The sequence below is a fragment of the Panthera pardus genome, unplaced genomic scaffold, assembly GCF_024362965.1.
Source record: "Panthera pardus isolate Hobbes unplaced genomic scaffold, ASM2436296v1 HiC_scaffold_11, whole genome shotgun sequence".
Lineage (NCBI taxonomy): Eukaryota > Metazoa > Chordata > Mammalia > Carnivora > Felidae > Panthera > Panthera pardus.
This window is the reverse complement of record NW_026526666.1, coordinates 11,264,200-11,285,845: the sequence shown is the minus strand read 5'-3', so window position 1 is coordinate 11,285,845 and position 21,646 is coordinate 11,264,200. Positions and strand designations below refer to the sequence as shown.

Sequence of the window (21,646 nt, the reverse complement as noted above, 5' to 3'; positions counted from 1 at the left end):
CAGTTCTTCTGCAAATAAGAAAGTCTTCTTTCCTAAAGGTCCTCTTTCCTCCTCTAGAATAGATCAAGGAACATATTTTTGCCACTAACTACCCCATTAATCATTAACAATAAATTTTTATATTTTTACAGTCTTCAGTCTGCCAAGGCTTTCACCTATAAAGCGTGAGAAGGTGGGACAGGCGCCTTTATCACTCACTCGCAGAGGTCTGGAAGTAGCCTGTGTGCGTGGCCAGAGTGTGGGGGCGCCGGGACTTAGAAGCCACAAACCCTGTGCACTCTCCATTAGGCTACATTCCCCACCGTCAAGACCTCAGGACTCAAACCCTGAGGCCAAAGAGGAAAAAGAGGCAGGGGGCATCCACCTCCTGTTGCTTCCTGCTCCTCTAACGAAGCAACATGGCTGTGGAGTGACGGCTGGAAAATAAGGGGTTAGCAGAAGTCCATCTCCCAAGCTTGGCCGCGCATACCCCAAAGACTTCATTCCTCGGAAGAGACGCTCCCGTCTTGCAGCCACAAGGCGTCTCTGCCTTCTCATTCCACCCAAAGCTGCCAGCCTTCCGCAACTCCACACCCCCACCTGCTGGAGACTGCCTTGTGCAGAGCCTGACCGGCCACAGGCCACGTTGGACAGCTGCTCCCTGAGAGCCCCCCACGCACCCTTCTGGGGCTGCTTTGGGGGCCAGAACAGGCCAGAACAGGGGGAAGCCCTGCTATTTCTTTCCCTGTCTTACTGTAAATCTTAATCCTTGATAGTGGGTGAACTCGTTGCTCTCTCTGACCTTCAGTTTCTCCCAAGTAGTAACCAGCCCTGACTTTCCCCAGGTTACAAGTAGTAACCAGCCCTGACTTTCCCCGCCCTCCTAGGGTGAAATGGGATAGAATAATAAGACACCCACTCTGCCAGATGGAAAGAATTGGGCCTTTGGAGAGGACGCGGCTATAAATTTCAGAGCTAGGGGGATAAAAGCAGCAGCATTCCCAGTAAACAAATGGAGAACCAAAGTGAGCAGCTGCAAAAGAGACTTTATTTATTCACGGATTTACACAATTCCTCAGATACATTAATTGAGCACCTACTCTGTGCCTACCAAGTGCTGTGATACATGGATGAAAACTCAGTTGCTGTACTTTGAGTCCTACAAACTGCTCATCACCTTTGTCCTTTCCACCTTCACGTTGCTGTTTGCCTTTTGAATATTTTCCCCTGCGCTCTTAGTAACCCTCATTCCACTATACGCAAATTCTACATCCACAACACTCTCCAAGAACTTTCCATATATCCTCCTTCTCACAGTAACTAAAACCTGGCCTTACCCCAAGGACATTGGTTCCCTTGCAGCCCTCTTGCATGAAAGTGGCTCTTGCTCCCACGAGTTCCATTTTCCAGCCAAGAAGGGTGCACTTGGAGTCAGCAGTCTCCCACCATCCCTTGCCAGTTCCATGCTATTACTCTTCTACTCTCATTTAAAGTCCTGCTCAAGCTGCATGGCTCATTGCCTTCACCTCTTGCTGCTATCATTGACCCTGGCCCACACCATGCTGAGGACTCTCCCCAGTCACCACTGTATTAACTCCCACCACCATCCTGAGACAAATTGCTGAGGCCAACTCATCTGACACCCTAGCCTCCCCCAACCTTGTCCTGATCACTTCAAATAACTTTTCAAGGCCACAATTGGACCATTACTAGCATGGCTCCACCTCCCCCCAAATTACACTTCAACGTCCCACTTGGACCATGACCTTTCCAACTCTATTCTATTCCTCCTACTTCATTCCTTGGCCTCACTGAGTGCCAGCACTTTAACCCTTTTATGGCCTCATAAGATGAGAAGTTTATCTTCTCTCCTCCACTCAACCCCAGGGCTCAATCTTTCAAAACCCACACTAGACCTCTGGTCAATAACTTGGATGATTTCTCATCAGCTTCTTTAATACCCTTGCTCCCTTTTTCTTCTACTCACAAGTCCTGGAAAACCCTGACCCTGAGTCAATTCTAAAACTGCCTGCCTTGCTTATAAGGCTGGATTTCTGAGTTCTAGTAGAGAAAATTGTATACTCCAACACAAATTGGTCTTTTGCAAGGTTCATCGAGGGCTATTACAAATCTGCCTCATTCTCCCCAAGCCTTCAGCAGATAGCTTTCCTCCTACTTCATGGAGAAAATCAAAGCCAGGAACTCCCTCAGCTTCTCATCCTCCCTTCCCTCATAAATATAGTCAGACACTCACCATGTATCCTTCCTATGGTCTCCAGGCTCAAAGGATCCACCTGGGTCTGAATTTTCTTCCATGTCCTCTCCATTGCTGACATTTCTATTCCAGTATTTTATTGGTGTATCAGTCAGGATTCACTCAGGAGACAGAAACCACACCCCAATTTGAACAGGGAAATTGTAATATAAAGAATTACTAACTATTCCAGGGGATTACCTTCCAAAAAGAAAGAGAGAGCTCTATAAAATATACATTGCCTGATACAGAGACTGTAGGATTTGGCAATGCAGCGAAAGCTAACTAATCTGCACATACATAAAGGCAAGGAAAAAGAGAGAAATACAAATTGCCAATGTCAGGAATGATAGAGGGAACCACTGCAAATTCTACTCAACTTTAAAGGATACAATTTAAATATCTCACAACTTTGTTTGTCAATTACACTTCAAGAAAGCTGGCCAAAAAAAGATAGGAAGTGTACAAATTCCTTGAAAGACAAATTACCAAAGCTGTCATAAGAGAAATAGAAAATATGAATAGCCCTTTTATCTATTAAACCAATAGAATTTGGGGGGCACCTGGGTAGCTCAGTCAGTTAAGAGTTCGACTTCAGCTGAGGTCATGATCTCGTGGTTCATGAGTTCCAGCTCCACATCAGGCTCTGTGCTGACAGCTCGAAGCCTAGAGCCTGCTTCGGATTCTGCGTCTTCCTCTCTCTCTGCCCCTCCCCTGCTCATGCTCTGTCTGTCTCTCTCCCTCAAAAATAAACATGAAAAAAAATTTTTTTTAATGTTTTATTTATTTTTGAGAGAGAGAGAGAGACAGAGCACGAGCGGGGGAGGAGCAGAGAGAGAGGAAGACGCAGAATCCAAAACAAGCTCCAGGCTCTGAGCTGTCAGCACAGAGCCCAACACAGGGCTCAAACTCACAAACTGTGAGATCATGACCCAAGCCGAAGCTGGACGCTCAACCGACTGAGCCACCCAGGCGCCCCGAAAAAAATTTTTTTAATCAATTGAATTTTTAATTTAAAAACTTTCTACAAGGAAAACCCCAGGCCAAACAGCTTCACTGATGAATTCTACTTATCACTGAGGGGGAGAAATGATACCAATCATATTCTTATAGAAAGTAAAATGGGAAAGAATTATTACCAACTTATTTTATGAATCCAGTATTACTCTGATATCAAAGCCTGACAAACACATTGCAAGAAAATAAAATTGGCCCAATGTCTCTCATGAATGTTGATGCAAAATCTTCAACAAAATATTAGTACATAGAATACATAAACATATAAAAAGCATTTTTAAGGGGATAATACATCATGATCAAGTGGAGTTTATCTCAGGACTCCAAGACTGATTTAATGATCATTGATCACTGTAATTTACCACATTAAGAGAGTAAAGGAGAAAGAATTATATTATCATCTCAACTGATGCAGAAAAAAACATTTGGTAAAATTCAACATCCATTCCTTGTGAGGCTGTCAGCAAACTAGGAATAGAAGAAACTTTTTTAGCCCCAAAAAACACATCTACAAAAAGCCTACACCTAGCATCCTACTTAATGATGAAAGACTGAATTCTTTCCGCTCTCAAGATCAAGAACAATGCAAGGTTCACTTTTTTCACCTCAACTTAACATTGTAATAGAGTTTCTCATACAACAATAAGGCAGGGGGAGGGGTTTGCTAGGGAAAGAGAGAGAACACATGCAGTTTCTGAAGGAAGAAAGAAAACATGCCATATTTACAGATGACATGATTGTGTATATAGAAATTCCTCAGGAATCTACCCCCACCACGTGAAAACTAATAAGTGAATTGAGCAAGGTCACAGGATACAAAGTCAAATATCAAAAATCAACTGTTTTTCATAGACTATGAATAAATTGTTGAAAAAAAAATCTAAACTGTAATGCCATTTGAAATTGCATCAGGACTTCAATTCTGATCAAGACGGGGTAACAGGACAGAATGTACTCTCCCACCTGAAACAACTAAAACACCAGACAAAATATATGAAACAACAGCTTTCCAACATTAGACGTCAGGCATTACACACAGTGATCCCTGAAAAAGAGGAAACAAGCAAGATGAGCCCCTATGATAAAACCCAGCCAGAGCCAACAAGTCTCCCTTAGTTTAGGAGATCATTCAGGGAGTCCAAGGAGGCCAAGTCAGCTAGAGTTCACATAGAAGAGCATCAGAGATTAGAGAGCTGCACAGAGAGAGAGAGAGAGAGAGAGAGAGAGAGAGAGAGATCCAGCGATCTGCAAAGGGTGTCCCTCGAGTCTTTGGTTTGATTACTGATCAGCATATTCAAGTCAGAAAAATATTTAAAGCTGAAGGAAAAAAAACACCTGAAAGGAGTAAAGGAAAAAATCCTCAGTGTTTGCCTACCAGCCAAAGTTGAAAACCTCATAATTTATAGGTTACCAGATAGAGTATTCAGAAGGATATTCAGTAGTGGGCAATTAGCCTTAGACAATAAGCAGTTCTGGCCATCCCTAACAAAGCGAACCTCAAAAGGACCAGTATCCAAGTAACTTAACTATGTCCCAGAATAATACTCAAGTATATTTATGGGAATAGAAAAATACCCAGCACCCAACAAAGTAAAAATACATAATGTCTAGAATCCAATAAAAACTCACAAGACAAAAAGCAAACAACAACCACACACACACACACACACACACACACACACACACACACACAAACTAAAAGACATGCAAATAAGCAGAAAAATAAAATCCATAATTAAGAAGAAAAATCAATGAAAACTGACCTAGAAATGACATAGGTGATAGAATTAGTAGACAAAGACATTGTAAGTTATTAAAACTATATTCCATATATTCAAGAAGGTAAAGGAAAGATTGAGCATCTGGAAAAAATAACCACGGCATCAGAGAGCTGTGAGACAATGTCAAATAACCTGTTATACATTCAAGTGGACCCTAAAGAAGAAAAGAAAGAGAAGTCATAAGAAATATTTGAAGAAATAATGACCAAAACTTTTCCAAATTTTATGAAAAGTGTAAGTCCACAGAAGAAACCCCAAGCAAGAAATATGAAAAACCAAGGCACATAATAAAAGTGCATCAAAACACAAAGTACTTAGGAATAAATATAACAAAATATATGCAAAACATATACATAGAAAAACTAGAAAACATTGGTGACAGAAACTTTCAAATACCTTAAGAAATGAATGGGAAGATACAATATTCTTAAGATGTCAACTCTTCCCAAAGTAATTCTGCCCAGCATAACTCTAGTAAAAATCCAAGCAGGTTTTATTTTATAGAAATTGACAAGCTGATTTGAAAATTTATGTGGAAGTTCAAAGGACCTAGAATAGCCAAAACAGTTTGGGGGGAAAAAAAACTTATATAACTTGACTTGAAGATTTATTACAAGTACAAGATTATTACAATAATGAATATAATGTGATATTGCAATTGCAAAGAACAGCAAGAAGCACATAACAAGATATTCTATCATCAGATTGATACAACAGATAAGATATGTGCAAATTAAAAACAGAATTAGGTACTACCACATACTTACTAGAATGACTGAAATTTTAAAATAGCAATGATATCAAGTTAGGTGAGAAAATGGACTGTCTGGAAATCACATACATTACTGATGGAAGTGTAAAATGGTATAACCACTCTGAAAAGAAGTTAGGCAATGTCTTTTAAATATACACTTAACATTTGTCCCAGCAATTCCTCTCCTAGATATTCACCGAAAGGAAAAAGAACAAAAAGAAAAACCTTACACACAAAAAGACTTGTACACAAACGTTCATAGCAGCTTCATTCATAATAGTCCCAAACTAGAAATAACCCAAGTGTCCACCAAAAGGTCAGTGAATAAACAACTCGTGATATATCCATTTAGTGAAATTTTACCCAGAAATAAAAAGGAATAAGCTACTGAGCCATGCAATGACACTGATGAAGCAAGATACAGAAAGGTATATACTGTGTGATTCCACTGATAGGAAATTCTCAAGTAAGCAAAACTAATCTGTGGGCATAGAAACCAGACCAGTGATGGCCTGGAGCAGGGATTGCATGGGATAACTGGAGAAGAGTATGAGGGAACTTTAAATACGATGGAAACGTTCTATATCTTGACTGGATTGGAGGTTACATGTGTGAATACATTTGTCAAAACTGCACCAGAACCGCCTGCTGGCTGCTGAGGTGGTAGCATCTGATGGTGGCATCTGTCTGGGAACTGTATACTCAAGGGTGTGCTCATTACATGTAAATTATACCACAGTGGTTGATTTTTAAATAGAAAGTTGGGGAGGGGTGCCTTGGTGGCTCGGTCGGTTAATCAGTCAGACTGCAACTCAGGTCAAGATCTCACGTTTCGTGAGTTCGAGCCCCACATCAGGCTCTGCGCTGACAGCTCAGAGCCTGGAGCCTGCTTCAGATTCTGTGTCTCCCTCTCTCTCTGGACCTCCCCTGCTCACACTCTGTCTCTGTCTCTGTCTCTGTCTCTCTCAAAAATAAACATTTAAAAAAAAATTTTTAATAGGAAATGAGGGGAACAAATCTAACTAAATTCATCTCTCTTTCCTGATCCTCTGCCTACATGTTTGGACAGTCCTTCCTAACTTTCTTTATAGACTCTTCATTTTGTTTTCCCTTTGAAACATAGGGATTACCTGATGTTCCATTCTCAATGCTCTTCTCTATCATAGAACATTAATTATTTCACTCATTGCTCATGGCATAACCACCATCTATTTGAGGATCAATCTCAAATACATATTTCCTGTACTTTTCTCCAGAGCTCCAGATAGGTATATCCAAAGGCCTCATGAAAAACCTATATCTTGGGGTGCCAGTGTGGCTCAGTTGGTTAAGCGTCGGACTCCCGGTTTTGGCTCAGGTCATTATCTCGCAGGTGTGGAACTGATCCCTGCATCAGGCTCCACACTGGGCCTGGAGCCCGGTTGGGATTCTCTCTCTCCAGCTCTCTCTGCCCCTCCCCACAGTATAAATAAACAAATAAATACTTAAATAAATGCATGAATACATAAAGTTTAAAGAAACAAACCTATATCTTCAACTCAACATGTCCAAATCTGAGACCAATTACTGCACATAACCTCAAGTCTGCCTTTTCCGCTGTACTCTTCACATAAGTTGATACATTGTGCCTCACACTTAGTAAGGACTGTATATATATTTGTTGAATGAACAAAAGATGGAATCACTTACAGCCAAAAACTTCAATTCTCCTTCCCTCTCCTATATTAATTAAGCACTTGACCAACACGTTTTGTCCAGCCATGCCTCTCCCTCCCTTTGGGAGGCTGGAAAGACATAGCCTGCTCCCGGGTTGGCTGTGTGAAACTGAGTCGATCCTCACCCCTCTCAGGGTCTCAGAGACATATTATAAAAGGCGCAGGGTTTGGAATCAGATAGAAGCAGATTCAAATTCCTGCCTACCATTGACATATCTATCTCCAGCATATTGTTTTTATTCTTTGAAGCCTGTTTTCCTTATCTATGAAACAGAAAAACCAGTCTCTATAGCATAAGGTTGTTCTGAGTATGAAATCAAATGGAAGGATGCCACGGCCTGGCACATAGGAGGTACCACTAAATGTTAGTTCCTTCTCTTACCCCTTCCTCCTCCCCACTGCCACTTCCGCTCCCACCCCAGAAGGAGAGGGAGTGAGGATAAGTTGGTACACGGCTCTGAATGGCACCTTCTCAGACTGACAGGCTTCAGTATTTCGAGATAAGGAAAGATGCTTTCTCCCTCCCCCACCCCTGGAGTGCCATGGTCACCACCAGAGCCACCTGCCATTGGTATTCTGGGCAGATGCAGCCAGCTGCAGACATGCTGTTATCTGATGGTGCATCTGTTTGGGAAACCAGAAAGAGGAAAACTGTGTTTAGAAAGTATATTTTTCCCCTCCCCAGGTAAGCAGGAGAAATAACGGAATTCGAATTGGAATGACCACGAGCTAAAACTCCTGCCCACCAGGTGTTTATCCTAGTTCATAAAAACAACTACTTTAAGGTAATGAAAAAACACTCCCCGTCGGGGAAGCAAATGGAACCACATGTTTCTGAAACAGTTTGAGAGAAAACAGCAAACTCCGTGAGCAGACAGCAAGCGCATATCTTGGAGGACCGGCACAGGCCGTGCTCACAGATACTTGCCACAGACGAGGCTCCAGGGAAGGCTGGGCCCCTTGAAATCACACCATCCATAAGGAAACCGCATGCACCTTCCATCCTTCAGACCCACAGCTTCAGGGGGATATGGGAAGGCTCCCCTCTTTTCCCACACCCACACCCCAAGAATTCAACTTCATTTCTGTTTCTTGGGTGCTGCCCTATCAACTCCATCCCTTATGACACTGTTCTTCCTTTTTCTCTGTTGTTCCTAAAGATAAGCGCGCAGGCTTTTATGGTTGGAAACATTTACTGCTAATCACTGGAAGAAAATGAACAGAAGTAACAAAACCAACAAAGATGAAAACATTCTTCATTTACCTAATGAGCCCTTACCTGTAAGGTGATCACATGTCCCTGTTTGCCCAGGACAGGCCTGGTTTACACCTGTTGTCTTGACGTAATTATTAATAGCATCCCTTTCACTTTCAAAACTATCCATGTTTGGTCATCAAGTAGAATAAGTTATTCTGTTTAAATGGCACGTACTTACCTGCTTTATGCCAGGCATATGAACATTAACTTATTTAGCCCCAAAACAATCCTATGAGGCGAGAAACAGTTTTAAAACACTGTAATGAAATCAGGACATAGAGCGGTGAAGTAGCCTGTCGAGGGCCACACAGATGGTCAGTGTCTAAGCCAGGATTTAAACTGAGGCTGTCTTCAGTGTTCTTGCTCTTAATCACTTTGGTAGTCTAGCTGTGACAAAGCTTTAGGAAATCGCTTGTTCTTTCATTTAACAAATATTAATCATGTCTACTGTGTGCAGACAATATGATACAGACTTTTAAGACAACCATGAACAAGGCAGAGTCCCTGCCCTCAAGGAGCTTTTGTCTGGAGGAGACACAGATACAAGTGAGAAATACAGAATGGGAAAGAAAGGCAGGACACCAGCCAAAAGAGCAAGGTGCCATCATAGCCACCAAGAGAAGGAGAAAAAGGAGAGCAGTGTCCAAAGCTTCAGGGAACACAAGGTAGGGCCCAGACACATACGCATGGTTTATCAACAAGATGGTCATTGGAAACCTTAGGAAACCACAGTTACACAGGGCAGCCAGGGGTAAGGCCTCAAAGAGATGAGGAGAAGGTGGAAGGTGAAAATGGGGAGCAGGAAGCAGTCTCTGAAAGCTTGGCACTAAGGGGAGGGAGAAAGTGGAAGGAAGTAAAAGTGGGGTCAGGTCCCCAAACAGACACCTAGCTCCCTGCTTTCGTGCTGTATCCTCTCCCTCCTGGCTCCCTCTACCTCCGGTTCTACCAACAAACACTAATGGGAAAACAGAGGGCAGTCATAGAAATGGGAAATCTTACTAAGTTCATATTGCCATTTCCCCGTTTTAGAGCAGTAGGCACCTAGTAAAACCCCTTGTGTATTTTATTCCCAATAGGGAATCTTTTTTTTTTTAATTTTTTTTAACGTTTATTTATTTTTGAGACAGAGAGAGACAGAGCGTGAACAGGGGAGGGGCAGAGAGAGGGGGAGACACAGAATCTGAAACAGGCTCCAGGCTCTGAGCTGTCAACACAGAGCCCGACGCGGGGCTCGAACTCACGGACTGTGAGATCATGACCTGAGCCGAAGTCGGACGCTCAACTGACTGAGCCACCCAGGTGCCCCTCCCAATAGGGAATCTTTAGCTAGACTGGTGCCCATCAGGGCAGAATGAGATCCTAAAACCATGTCCATTAACATCCACCCAAGAGACAACTTGTCTCAAGGGAATTATCAGTATCCCTGGGAATCCCCCAAATAGGTCAGTAGGTGGGTCAATTCCCAGGTCATCTATTTAAGTTCACCAAGTCCCAGGCACTGTTCTAGACATTGAGGAGTGAATCATTCTAAGGGGAGTTTTCAGGAGGGCGATCTACACCTTGCACATCCAAAGCTATGACCCAAGGTTTCCCCCCAGGAAGGTTTGCAGTAGATGAAATAAGCCACAAAAGTTTGTATCTCCCCCAACAGTGTTCAGGAGTATCAGCACAGCTGGAGACTAGGAAAAATGACTTATAGAGCAACTTTTTTATATAGTACACTTTCCTGTATTCATTCATTCATTCCTTCAATAACAAACATTTATATTATGTGCCAGGTACTATGTGAAAGTACTAGAGACAAGAATCATGAGCAAAATAGACATGGTCTCCCTGCCCTCAAGGAGGACACAAAAGAGTTATGTGAAGCCACATTAATCAACGTAATTGCACAAATACATAATTACAAATCATGACACATGCTATGAAGGCAATATACTGGAACCTAGTCACTCTACTGGGTTGAGGAAATGCTCTTGAGAACGTGACATGGAGGTGAAATCTGACAGATGTATAGGCTTTAGAGAGAGGAGAGAAAGAGCAGCCCGAGAAAACAGAAGAATATCAGCAAAGACTCCGAGGAACGGAAAAGCAGCCAGCATTAAAGAAAAAAATAAGCCTGACATGTGTTGACACAGTAAGGAAAACGTTATTCAGGACTATTGCAACAGGTGTCAAGGCTGTGACAACAGGGGAGAAAGATCAGGTTCAACTCTAAATCCAAATGGACAAATGCTAACAAGCAGAGTGAGGAGACAGTGGAAGGAAAATTTCTAAGAGGACACATGGGGAGGGAGGGGGTTCTTGCTAAACTGACTTAACAGGATTCTTGCTAAAGGCACACCAAGGACCTCTATGTCAAAGAAGGGGGATGAAGATGTTGATCGGATATCATGCCTGATAGCATCCTAAACTGATGCGCAGCAGGATTTTTGTAACACTGGCTATGTAGGCTCAGCGAGGCTGGGGAGGGGGCAAGAGGGCTTAGAAGAACCTGACTAAAGTTTGTTCAAGAAAATGGTCTGTCACCAGTTGTCTGGGGCAGAGTGGCACTAGATGATTCTGGAGAGATACGCAAGAACCAAGTAAGAAGGGCTTTGTGAATCCAGTTGTCCTAAGAGCACCGAAGTTTTGATTGGGAGGGAAGGGGGTGACATGCTCAGGTTGTGTTTTCTTAAAATCTACTCAGCCCACTGTAGAAAATGGACCAGAAGACCCAGAGATGAATCTAGAAGACCACTTAGGAGACAAAGCTGTTGTCCTGGAGAGACAGGACAGCGGACAGACCAAGGTGGAGGTGAGGGTAGAAGCAGATCTAGCATTTGAAGTATTCGGGAGGTAAAACTGATAGGGCTTGGTGACAGATTGGTGTTAGAGAGAAAGAGATATAAATAAGTGTCCTGGTGTCTTGTTTCATCTTTACTACAACCCTATAGTAAACACATCGTTATTTTCTCAGTTTTATGGATAAGGGATTTGAAACTCATGGTAGTTGACTGGCACGGTCAGGCCCCACAGCTAGTAGGTCTGGTTCTCAAGTTACTTCCTTTCGCTATGCTCACACTAGAGTCAGGCAGCTCTTCCCTGAAGATCCCACTCCCTCTCTTGTGCCTCTGAAGCTATGCCTAGTCAATACCCCCAGCATGGTACTTCACCAATATTCCCTGTTTGCCAATACCATGGGAAAATAAAGAAAAATAGTATCACGGAAGCTGGCTGCAGTTTGAGTCAGTTGACCTCCATCGGATAGTACAAATTGATTCCTTTGTTGAGGAAAGCAACCTCCTGGGCCTCTCTGGCAATGAAAAGTGAGAGCCCCCCGGGTAGGACAGAGATGAGAAAAGTTTGGGCAATAAGGAATTAAATTGCTCTGCATAGCAAAGCTAGAGAAAATTTGGAGCAGGCCACCACCGTAGCCTTAGTGTCTGACACACAGGAACTCAATATATTTTTGTTTCAACTCTGGAAGTGGGACCCAGCAATCTCCAATTTAACAAGACTTTCAGGTCATTTGATACACCCTCAAATCTGAGAACCTCTAATCTTTAAAAGCCTTTTCAACGCTGCCCACGCCATCCCCAGGTCCCCCAAATCCTCAATAAAAAGCTGCTATACACAAGAGTCTTTCTTCAGTAGTGCTTTGGGCAAGAAAGAACAAAGACTAGCCATCCTAGAGTTTCCAGCAATGACCAGCAGAAGGGAAAGTCCAGGCCAAGAGCTGGGGCAAGATTAGAGAAACAGGTTGCAGCTCAAATTAACCTGAGAGCAAATATGAGACAAACCCTCAAATCTGTAATAAAACAGTCACTGTTTCCCAGACATCCATCCCTATTTTTTCTAGAAATGAATTAATGAATGAAAGAATGAATGAACGGGTGGATGGATGAATGAATGAATTTTCATTTGAGGCTATGGCTTTTCCCCACACTTAATCCAGAGCTCCAGATAGAGCACATGACCCAGATCTAGCCTATCAAAGCAACTCTTCCCCCTGACCACAGTGATAGGTTCAGGGATGAACATCCGGTCCAAGCAGAGCCGAGAGAACAGAGCAGGATTTTTCTCAGACTTCTGGGAAAGAGGGAGACTATTTCTCAGACTTCTGGGAATATGACTGAGTATTAAACTGGAACCACTATGCTTCAGACTTCAAGTCTGAAATCAGAACCAACACAGAAGTAGAGTTGAGAGATACAGAGAGAGAAACCTGGTCCCAATTACATTTTTGAGAAGGCAGATCAAGGCTCATCTGAAGACAGCCTAGTCCTAGACTTTTTCAATGCATGAGCCACTGAAATGTGTTTTCACTTTGGCCAGTTTGGATGGAGTTCTCTGTCCCTTACATCTGGAGGAATCCCGACTATGATGTAAGACAGTGGGTTGAGTGATGTCATTTGGAAAGTGTGGTCACAGAAAGGAGGAGAACTGGGGTCAACAAGTCCCACAAGTCTACCTCTCCTCAAGACTATGGGTACCCTGAGGCCTAGAACTGTGTTACTTCTTGTGGTAACGATGATGGGAACACAATGGTTATTTCAGGAATAAAAGGAGCACAAAAAGAAGGCAAGGTGGAAGAAAGAAAAACGGATAAGCAATGTACAGATTCCTTCCAACTTGGGTCCCCTGGTCACTTTGTTCAGGGCAGACTAGACCCTGCAGGGACCTAGCAGGAGTCATGAAGCAGGAAATGAAGGCATAGAAGCTTCTAGCACCAGCCTACTCCAAAGGGCCACTTACTAGGAAATTGCCTAGAAATGATGGTGCAGCCATAACTGGGTCATTTACTTTCCCTACAAATATTTCTCCCTTTTGTGAGCAACAAGGACCCATTCAACCAACCATGTGGTGCCTCAGCTGAAATAACAGGCCAGGGGAAGTGTGTAATTGGCTTTCATCAGATCGAAACCATAGGGCAGCTCGGCCAAGCTGAATCTCTGTCTCTGGCCGTAGCACAGAAAGTACTTTCTGCTTAATGTCAGGCCATGTGTAGGGAAGAAGGGGAAACAGAGGGGAAGACAAGACCAGCCTTCCAGTCAGCTTCAACGCTTCTGGCAAGACAATTCAGCATAGCAGAGGGGTCTGGCTCCAGACTTTGGGGGAAAGGAGGCACCTAGGACAGAGGAGGAACAGGAAAAGAGACAGAAAGAGGAGAGGCTGGAAGAAAGGGAAAGAGTTAACCTTTAATGAAATAGTCAATTTATTAAAAAAAAAAAAAAAAAGGGAACTGAAATCTTTTTCCATCTGTTTGCCTCTATGAAATTTATATTTGGAAGTAACAAACATAACATCAACCAGTTTATCAGCTCATCATCTGGCATATGTCTTTCAATAATAATAATTTCAAAGATCAGAATGAAAAGGAAAATTTGAGATTCCTTCAAAGCAGCATAGAGTATTCTTCCAGAGACCTAGGACTAACCTGTCTTTTGTGGGTGATGGGGATGAGTTAAAAATGACCCCAATCCTTGGGAACTTGGCTGGGTGATTTGGGAACTCCATGGTTTATCCCATCTATTTCCAAGAATTTTCTATCGGGCTAGATGGCACCCCATCTGCATTTCTCTTTTGCTCTTCTGTGAGCTTTGCGTTCATCGTCCTAGCCCACCAACTTGAGGGGAGCATGTGGATAGGATAGCATCCACGTAGGATGAGGGAGATGGGACTCAGGGACCTCTGGGTACTCTCCCCAAGACGCCTAACAGAATACCATAGTGCAATTCCCAGGGTGCCACCCCAGTTATGCATTTCCCCAAGATCCTATGTACTTTTGCCTTGGCTTTTTCATAGCCATCCTGTCTCCAGTTTGGATATCCAAAAAAAAAAAAAACACATGGCCTTAGTTTCCTGGTCCTCGGGAAGGGCCACCAGGCAGCCCCCACAATGGAAAGAATAGTGAGTCACACAGGCCTGGGCTCAGACCTGCCTCTACCACCCACTGGCTCTGTGAGGCAATGGTACAAGGGAAGCAGTGTGGGATTGGAGTCCAGAGGACCTCACTCTTTGACCTCAGTCGAGCTGCTCAGTTACCTCTTTCTTAAACTCCCTAAATCTCAGTGACCTCATGAGTAAAATAGAGATTATAGTGATTATTTTAAAGGTCTGTGGTGAGAATTAAAAGAAATAATGTGCCTGCTGTGGAGTAGGCACCAATCGGTTGATGTTATTAACATTATTGTTGGTTTTTTCAAATGTTTCCATTGATTTTTGAGGGGGGGGGGAGAGAAACAGAGCATGAGCAGGGGAGGGGCAGAGAGAGGGAGACACAGAATTCAAAGCAGGCACAGGCTCCAGGCTCTGAGCTGTCAGCACAGAGCCCGTTGGTCTCGAACCCACAAACTGCAAGATCCTGACCTGAGCTGCAGCCAGACACTCAACCGACTGAGCCATCCAGGTGCCCCACATTATTGTTGTTTTTATGTGACCTTTGACAAGACACTTCACCTCTCTGAACTTGCTTTCTTATCCGAAAAAGTAGACGTAATAATAATTATCTCTTAGGATGATCACAAGGATTACATATGTAGAGATCACAAGGATTATACATGTGATATAAGTAAACCTCCTGACACAGTGCCTGCCTGATACAAGGTAGGCACTCAGTGTTACATTTCTTTCCCTTTCCTTCTCAACCTTCCCCCACACAATCCAGGATAAGAGTGTGTCTGCTCCCTCATGGCCAAGCTGGCCCCAATATTTAGCTAGAAATCAGGAGAATCTGTCCCTGCAGGTGGTCCTTGGAGACCTTACCTGCTGTGCGCTCAGCCCACACCCATAAAAGGAAAAACTGTCAGGGAAGAAGCCTTTCTGAAACTCACGGGGATGGCCGAGAGGGAAGGCGACAGCTGCAGGACTCCTCTCTGGGCACTAGGGGGAGCAATAAGCTCGAGAACACAGTGAGGGCCACGCCCAGAATCTCTCCACTCCTCTGCCCCAGTCGCCCAGTTGGGATGATCCAAGCAGGAAGAAAACGCTTCAGGAATACTCAGAAAGGCCTTTGTGGGGACAGATGATGGGGGAAATGCAGGGATCCGTGGAGAGCACATCTCCTCTCCTGCTTCAACTTGGTACCGGCCTAGAGAGCACTCGTTGGCTTCTAGGCTACCCTCTCTGGATCCCCTGGTGGAGGAGCCCCCTGGGGGTTGAAGAAAATGGGAGGTGAGGAAGACAGGTCACTTTTCCCAGTCACAACAACTTCTACATCTAGCCCTCCAGCCACTTAGTAGGTCCCAGTGCGTTACAGCTAGAAGAAGTCTTATAGAGCCCCAGATGTTAGCTGAAGGGCTGGGGCCAGAGAGAAGAAAGAGCTTGAGCAAGATCTCCCAGGCAGTTTATAATAATCCCTCATAGAGTTTATCTAATACTTTCATGTCCATCATCTCGCTTGGATATTCACAACCACCAGGTGTTGTAGGAAGGAACTATTCTATTTTGCAAATGAGGAAACTGAGGTTCAGGTAAGTGCCCATGGCTCTCCTCTTCCCTATTAAATTTCCATTGCTATCCACCCTCTCCCTCCTCTCTTGCTTTCCCTTGTTTTAAATAGGTTCAAACTATACTCATAGTTGCAGGAAGATTGCTACTCAACTCCAAGTGGTCCATAAATCAAAATTTTAAAATATTTGTTGCATTCCCCATATTCCCATCTAGCATGATGGAAAGATGATAGAGCATAGTAATTATGATGGGTACACTTTGGAATCAGATCTGAGTAAATATCCAATATTCATCTCTTATGAATTCCATGGCCGTGAATTTCTTTGTGCCTCAGGTTCCTCATCTGTAATATGGGAATATTCACACCTATCTCCTGAGATTCTTTTATAGGTTAAATGAGATGAACTATAAAGCAATCTCATAGTGCCTGGCATAAAGACTTGATAAATGTTTCCTGTATATATAATTATCATACAGTCATAGAACAAAGTGATCTTCAGGAATCAGCTCCTTAGTTTCATGCCATTTACTGATGAACTTAAATGGAGTTAAGTGGGGAAGGTTACTCTGTCAAGTAGGCTTGTGTCCTGGTTTGAATGTACGCCTTCCCAAAGTGCCTGTCCACCTCGAACCTCAGAACATGAATTTGTTTGGAAATAAGGCCTTCACAGGTGTAATGAGTTAAGATGAAGTCCTACTACATCAGGGTGAGCTCTAAATCCAATATGACTGTTATCCTTATAAGAAAAGAAGAGGACATATAGACATAAGACTCCCAAGGAAGAAGGCCATGTGAAGACAGAGACGGAACCTGGGATGATGCAGCTATAAGCCAAGGAATGCCAAGGATTGCCTAGGAGAGAAGCAAGGAATGGATCCTCCCTCAGAGCTCCCTCCCCCAAAGAACCAGCCTGTCAACACCTAGATTTCAGGCTTATAGCCTCCAGACTGAAACAGAACAAATTTCTGTTGTCTTTTTTTTTTAAGCTTATTTATTTATTTTGAGAGAGAGAGAGAGAGAGAGAGAGAGAGAGAGAGAGAACACCAACCAGCACAAGCAAGGGAGGAGCAGAGAAAGAGGGAGAGAGAGAGTCCCAAGCAGGCTCTATGATGTCAATGCAGAGCCCGATGTGGGGCTCAAATTCATGAAGAGTGAGATCATGACCTGAACTCAAATCCAGAGTCAGACGCTTAACCAACTGAGCCACCCAGGCACCGCATAAATTTCTGTTGTCTTAAGCCATCCAGTTTGTGGTAATTTGCGGCAGCCATAGGAAACTCATATGGCTTGTGAAGAGAGAGAACTCCAACAGAGCTCTAAATTCTTTTTCTTCTAGTTTAGCCCTTCTAGTCTATTCCATCATTACCTCTGCAAAACAGCAAATAAACATTTATGGAACACCTACCCAAGAAATTTACCTATTTGGAGAAAAATTGACACAATCTATAATCTTTACCACTTCTTATGAATTTGTTGCCTGACGCACTGTAGGCATTTAATAAATATTTACTGGCAAGTTGATAAAGTAATAGATATACAAATGTTGTACAAATTTAAGGTATTATTATGAACCCACTTTCTGCCTCTGTGTACACCTTTGTACCAGATTCTAAATTTATTTACATGTTTTATGTATTGAAAAATCACAAAACTCCAGAACTCTCATACTGCAGCCTAAGGGTCTCCATAAGGGTCACCAACTCCTCCTGTCCACTACCTCCAGAGGTGACGAATGAAAAGGAAAGCAATTTGAACACCCTCAGGACTCTGATTCCTACCAGACAGGGATGATGTCATTCTTGCTAGGTCCTCCCACACTCACTCAGGAATGGGCAGAGAAAGCCCAGGGGGTCAGGGGAGCTGCTGGTGGCCATAAAGGAAGTAAACCACAAAGCACTGCCCTCCCAGTCCCCCTGGGAGTAGAATGGGTGGTGGTGGGTTAATAGCTACAAAGGAAAGGAGGGGAGGGAGGGAGGAGCTGATTCACTAGGACAACTCTTAGAGTGACTCAGAAGCTAGCAGAAAATAGCCTGTTCTCCCACATCTGCCTCATTGTCAGGCAATGAGGCACTTCCTCATTGCAAACACGGAGGCAGGGCAAAAGGGAGGAGAAGGAAATGGGATTTTTCAAGTTTGTCCAGCACCTCACGGTCCATGTTTTTAACCATTCCAGACATTCTGTTTTTAAGTCAAGTCAGTATTCATTGAGCACCTACTCTGTGACTGGCCTTCATCCCACCTCTCAGACCATCAGTCTCCTGAACACAAGGAACGGGGTCTTTCAGTTCTGAATTTCATACTTCATTACTTCAAAAGTCCTTGGGCTGCTGTTGACCACCTCAGCACAGTCTTGCTGTCCTTTTTTTTTTTTTTTTTTTAATTTTGTTTTTTTTAACATTTATTTATTTTTGAGACAGAGAGAGACAGAGCATGAACAGGGGAGGGGCAGAGAGAGGGAGACACAGAATCTGAAACAGGATGCAGGCTCTGAGCTGTCAGCACAGAGCCTGACGCGGGGCTCGAACTCACAAGCTGTGAGATCATGACCTGAGCTGAAGTCGGACGCTTAACCAACCAAGCCACCCAGGCGCCCCAGTCTTGCTGTCCTTTAAATAGAGATGACTTTCTCAGGCCTACAATCAATTGGGCAGGCAAGCATGGAGCCTTTTTCTAGCTCTGATGGTGGTTTTATAGTCTTTCAGGCCCATTCTCTGGACCAGTCCTGCTTGTAAGAGTCAGTGTGCGGGCAGCAGAATATGGCACAGGTTTGGAGTCCCTACATCCCTGTTGGAAGTTCTTTCTTTGCCATTTACTAGCTCTGTGACCTTATTTGATTTCTTTTAATTTCTATCTTCTCAGGGAGATAGGAAAGATTTATCATATAGTGGTGCAGATTAAGTAAGATATCATAGGAGAGTATCTGCCACTGTGATGACATGATAAATTCTGGCTTTCTTCTTTCAAACTTCTCTGTAACTGCACAGACTGACCACATCCTCCATCAGGCTGTAGACTGCATAAGAGCTGGACTGTATCTGTCTTAAGGACTAAGTCTGCCTACCCGAATACTGATGTGGGAAACAAAGGCAGAAGGAAATGGCAGATAAAATTAAATTTCCTTATAACCTGCAGCCCACTGACAAATACTGGAGGCAGGCAGAGCGAACTGTTTCTACAGGAACTCCCTGCTATCTTGATGCTAATACTTTGCTAGGGGGTGGGAAACAACCTTAGCTTGACAATGGCCAGGCCTCCAGTATCCTAAGAGTCTTCTTTAGCATATGAAAATCTCACCGGAAACTTCCCCTGGACTTTACCTCTCCGACTCCAGTGTATTACCAGCCTCTCCTCTTGGTCCCAGGGCAGTTCTTTCTGCCCACAGGTCCTGTCCCCGTGCTTTAATAAAATCACCTTTTTGCACCAAAGACGACTTCAAGAATTCTTTCTCGGCCGTTGGCTCTGGACCCCACGAGCCCCACTAGCACCCCAAAAAAACCTCATCAAATTCTATTTCCCTAATAGTTTCTTGCTTAATAATCGTTGTGAATAGGAATAATGTATTAAAAGCAATACAATATTCATGCATTGCAAATATTTAACTGTATCGTAAGTATTTATTATATTGTATTTTAAATAATGTGGTTATTATTAGGGCACCTGGGTGGCTCAGTTGATTAAATGACCAACTCTTGATTCCGGCTCAGGTCATGATCTCCTGGTCCCTGAGATCAAGCCCTGCATCCAGCTCTACACTGACAGCAAGGAGCCTTGCTTAGGATTCTCTTTCCATCTCTCTGACCCTCTCCCGCTCACTCAAAAATAAATAACCTTTAAAAATAATATGATTATTATTTTAGCCAGCTAAATCAACCTGTGAACTGGAGTGCAGTCTATGGAAAAGGAATCTGGAAACCTTCACCTCAGGGATGCATCCTATTCCTTCTCTGGGTTATTTGGTCCTAGGAGGGCTAGCTGCTACCAGCAAGATCTGCATTCCTGTGTTCACAAGAAGGGACAGACATTCCTTGCATCCTCTACACCGTCCTTTGTTCCAGCTTCACTGCAAACGCCATTGCCCCACAGTATAATGGGGCCAAGGACACAAAGATGTCCCCTCATCTGACAGGCACAACCTGGAGAGACTAAAAACCTCGACAGACTAATTTGCAATTACTCGACTTCTGCCTGGAAGGGAGGTCCCACTGGGTTTTGCTCTCCCAGGTGCTACCCAGTATCCCCGCGCCGGGGGCTCCAGTGCCAGTAGTTCTCTTCCAAACGTAATGTGGGAAAAGAAGGGCAGGGTGGGGCGGGGACTGTCTCCAGGTTTACCATCTTTGCGCTCTAGCTTCTAGCACCACACCCACAAGCTTGTCCAAGAGAAAGAAAAGCCACGTTACCGGCTTTTCAACAACTAATTCTAATGCAGACACCAAAAGGACACTTTATTGATTAACATTTTGGATAAAATGAAGCGTTAATATGCCCAATCAATCTGGGCACCCAAAGCCCGCCATTCCTAAGCTTCCCAGACCAGTAGGGTAAAGCACGAAACACTCGCCACCGCGCTGCCCTGAAGCCGCACGCAAGGTGGAAAGTTGCAGAAGCGGAGCCGGGAGGGGCGCGAGCCCACCCCGGAGCCCGGGCCGGAGGAGGGCGCTTCCTCCAGGAAGTGACGCGAGCTCAATCCCAGCCTGGCTCTCCCCAAACAAAAGGGATCTTGGGGCCCCGGGAGGAGCCAAAATGACATTGGAGAAGCCCCTCCTCCAGCCCGCGCGCATTGGTGCCTGGGCTGAGGAAGCGAGGTGACGATTGGCCCTGGCGAATGCCAGTGCCCCCGCCTGGCGGTTGAGGGGCGGGGTCTCCGGGGGCTGTGGATGGGAGCGGGTGGCGGAGGCGGCGGGGAGCGGAGCCCGGAGCGCCGGGAAGAGGTAGGAGCCGCCGGGGCTGGGGTTTGGGGGTGGCTGGGAGGCCGGGTTCCCGAGAGAAAAGCAAGGGTAGGACTACCGGTGTCGTCCCGCCACAGTCCCAACTGGCGCTCTCTCCCATCCCCTGAGGGGGCGGGGCCCTCTCCTCCGCCTCCCGGTATTCCCCGAGGAGGCGGCTCCTCATCCTCCGAGGGTCCTCGCAACTACTTATTGTCCCCGGTCAATCCCAGCTCCGCAGAAGGGGCTTCCCTCCTGACACCCCTCGCTTAAGGGATCCTCTCGCCCAGCGCCTCAGTCTTGGGGAGGGCGCAGAGGTTTCCATTCTCTAGGCTGCCGCCGCCCCCGCCCCCATTTTGTACCCCCGGGAGGCCAGACATCTCTCCCTACACTTGTCCCTGCTCGCTAGAGTGGGATCAGAGCTAGTTTCATGCGTAAAATAAAATCACTGTTTTCCAAAAAAGAGAAGTGAGCGAAGCAGAAATCAAGATCCGACCTAGACAACCAGCTCTGAGAGACGAAGCGGCCTTC

The 21,646-nt window shown here is 44.5% G+C and overlaps 1 protein-coding gene and 1 long non-coding RNA gene across 3 annotated transcripts in view; one reads left to right on the top strand and one right to left on the bottom strand.

Annotated features, from left to right (window-relative positions):
• Nucleotides 1-21,646, bottom strand: part of LOC109272058 (uncharacterized) — a 112,503-nt gene that overhangs the window by 88,801 nt on the left and 2,056 nt on the right. The window lies entirely within an intron of this gene.
• The window catches only part of CTTNBP2NL (CTTNBP2 N-terminal like), a 49,389-nt gene continuing 48,741 nt past the window's right edge, over nucleotides 20,999-21,646 (top strand). Inside the window, exon 1 of the mRNA XM_019457846.2 lies at nucleotides 20,999-21,121. The gene's annotated coding sequence lies outside the window, so the exon portion shown is untranslated. The remainder of the gene's footprint in view (nucleotides 21,122-21,646) is intronic.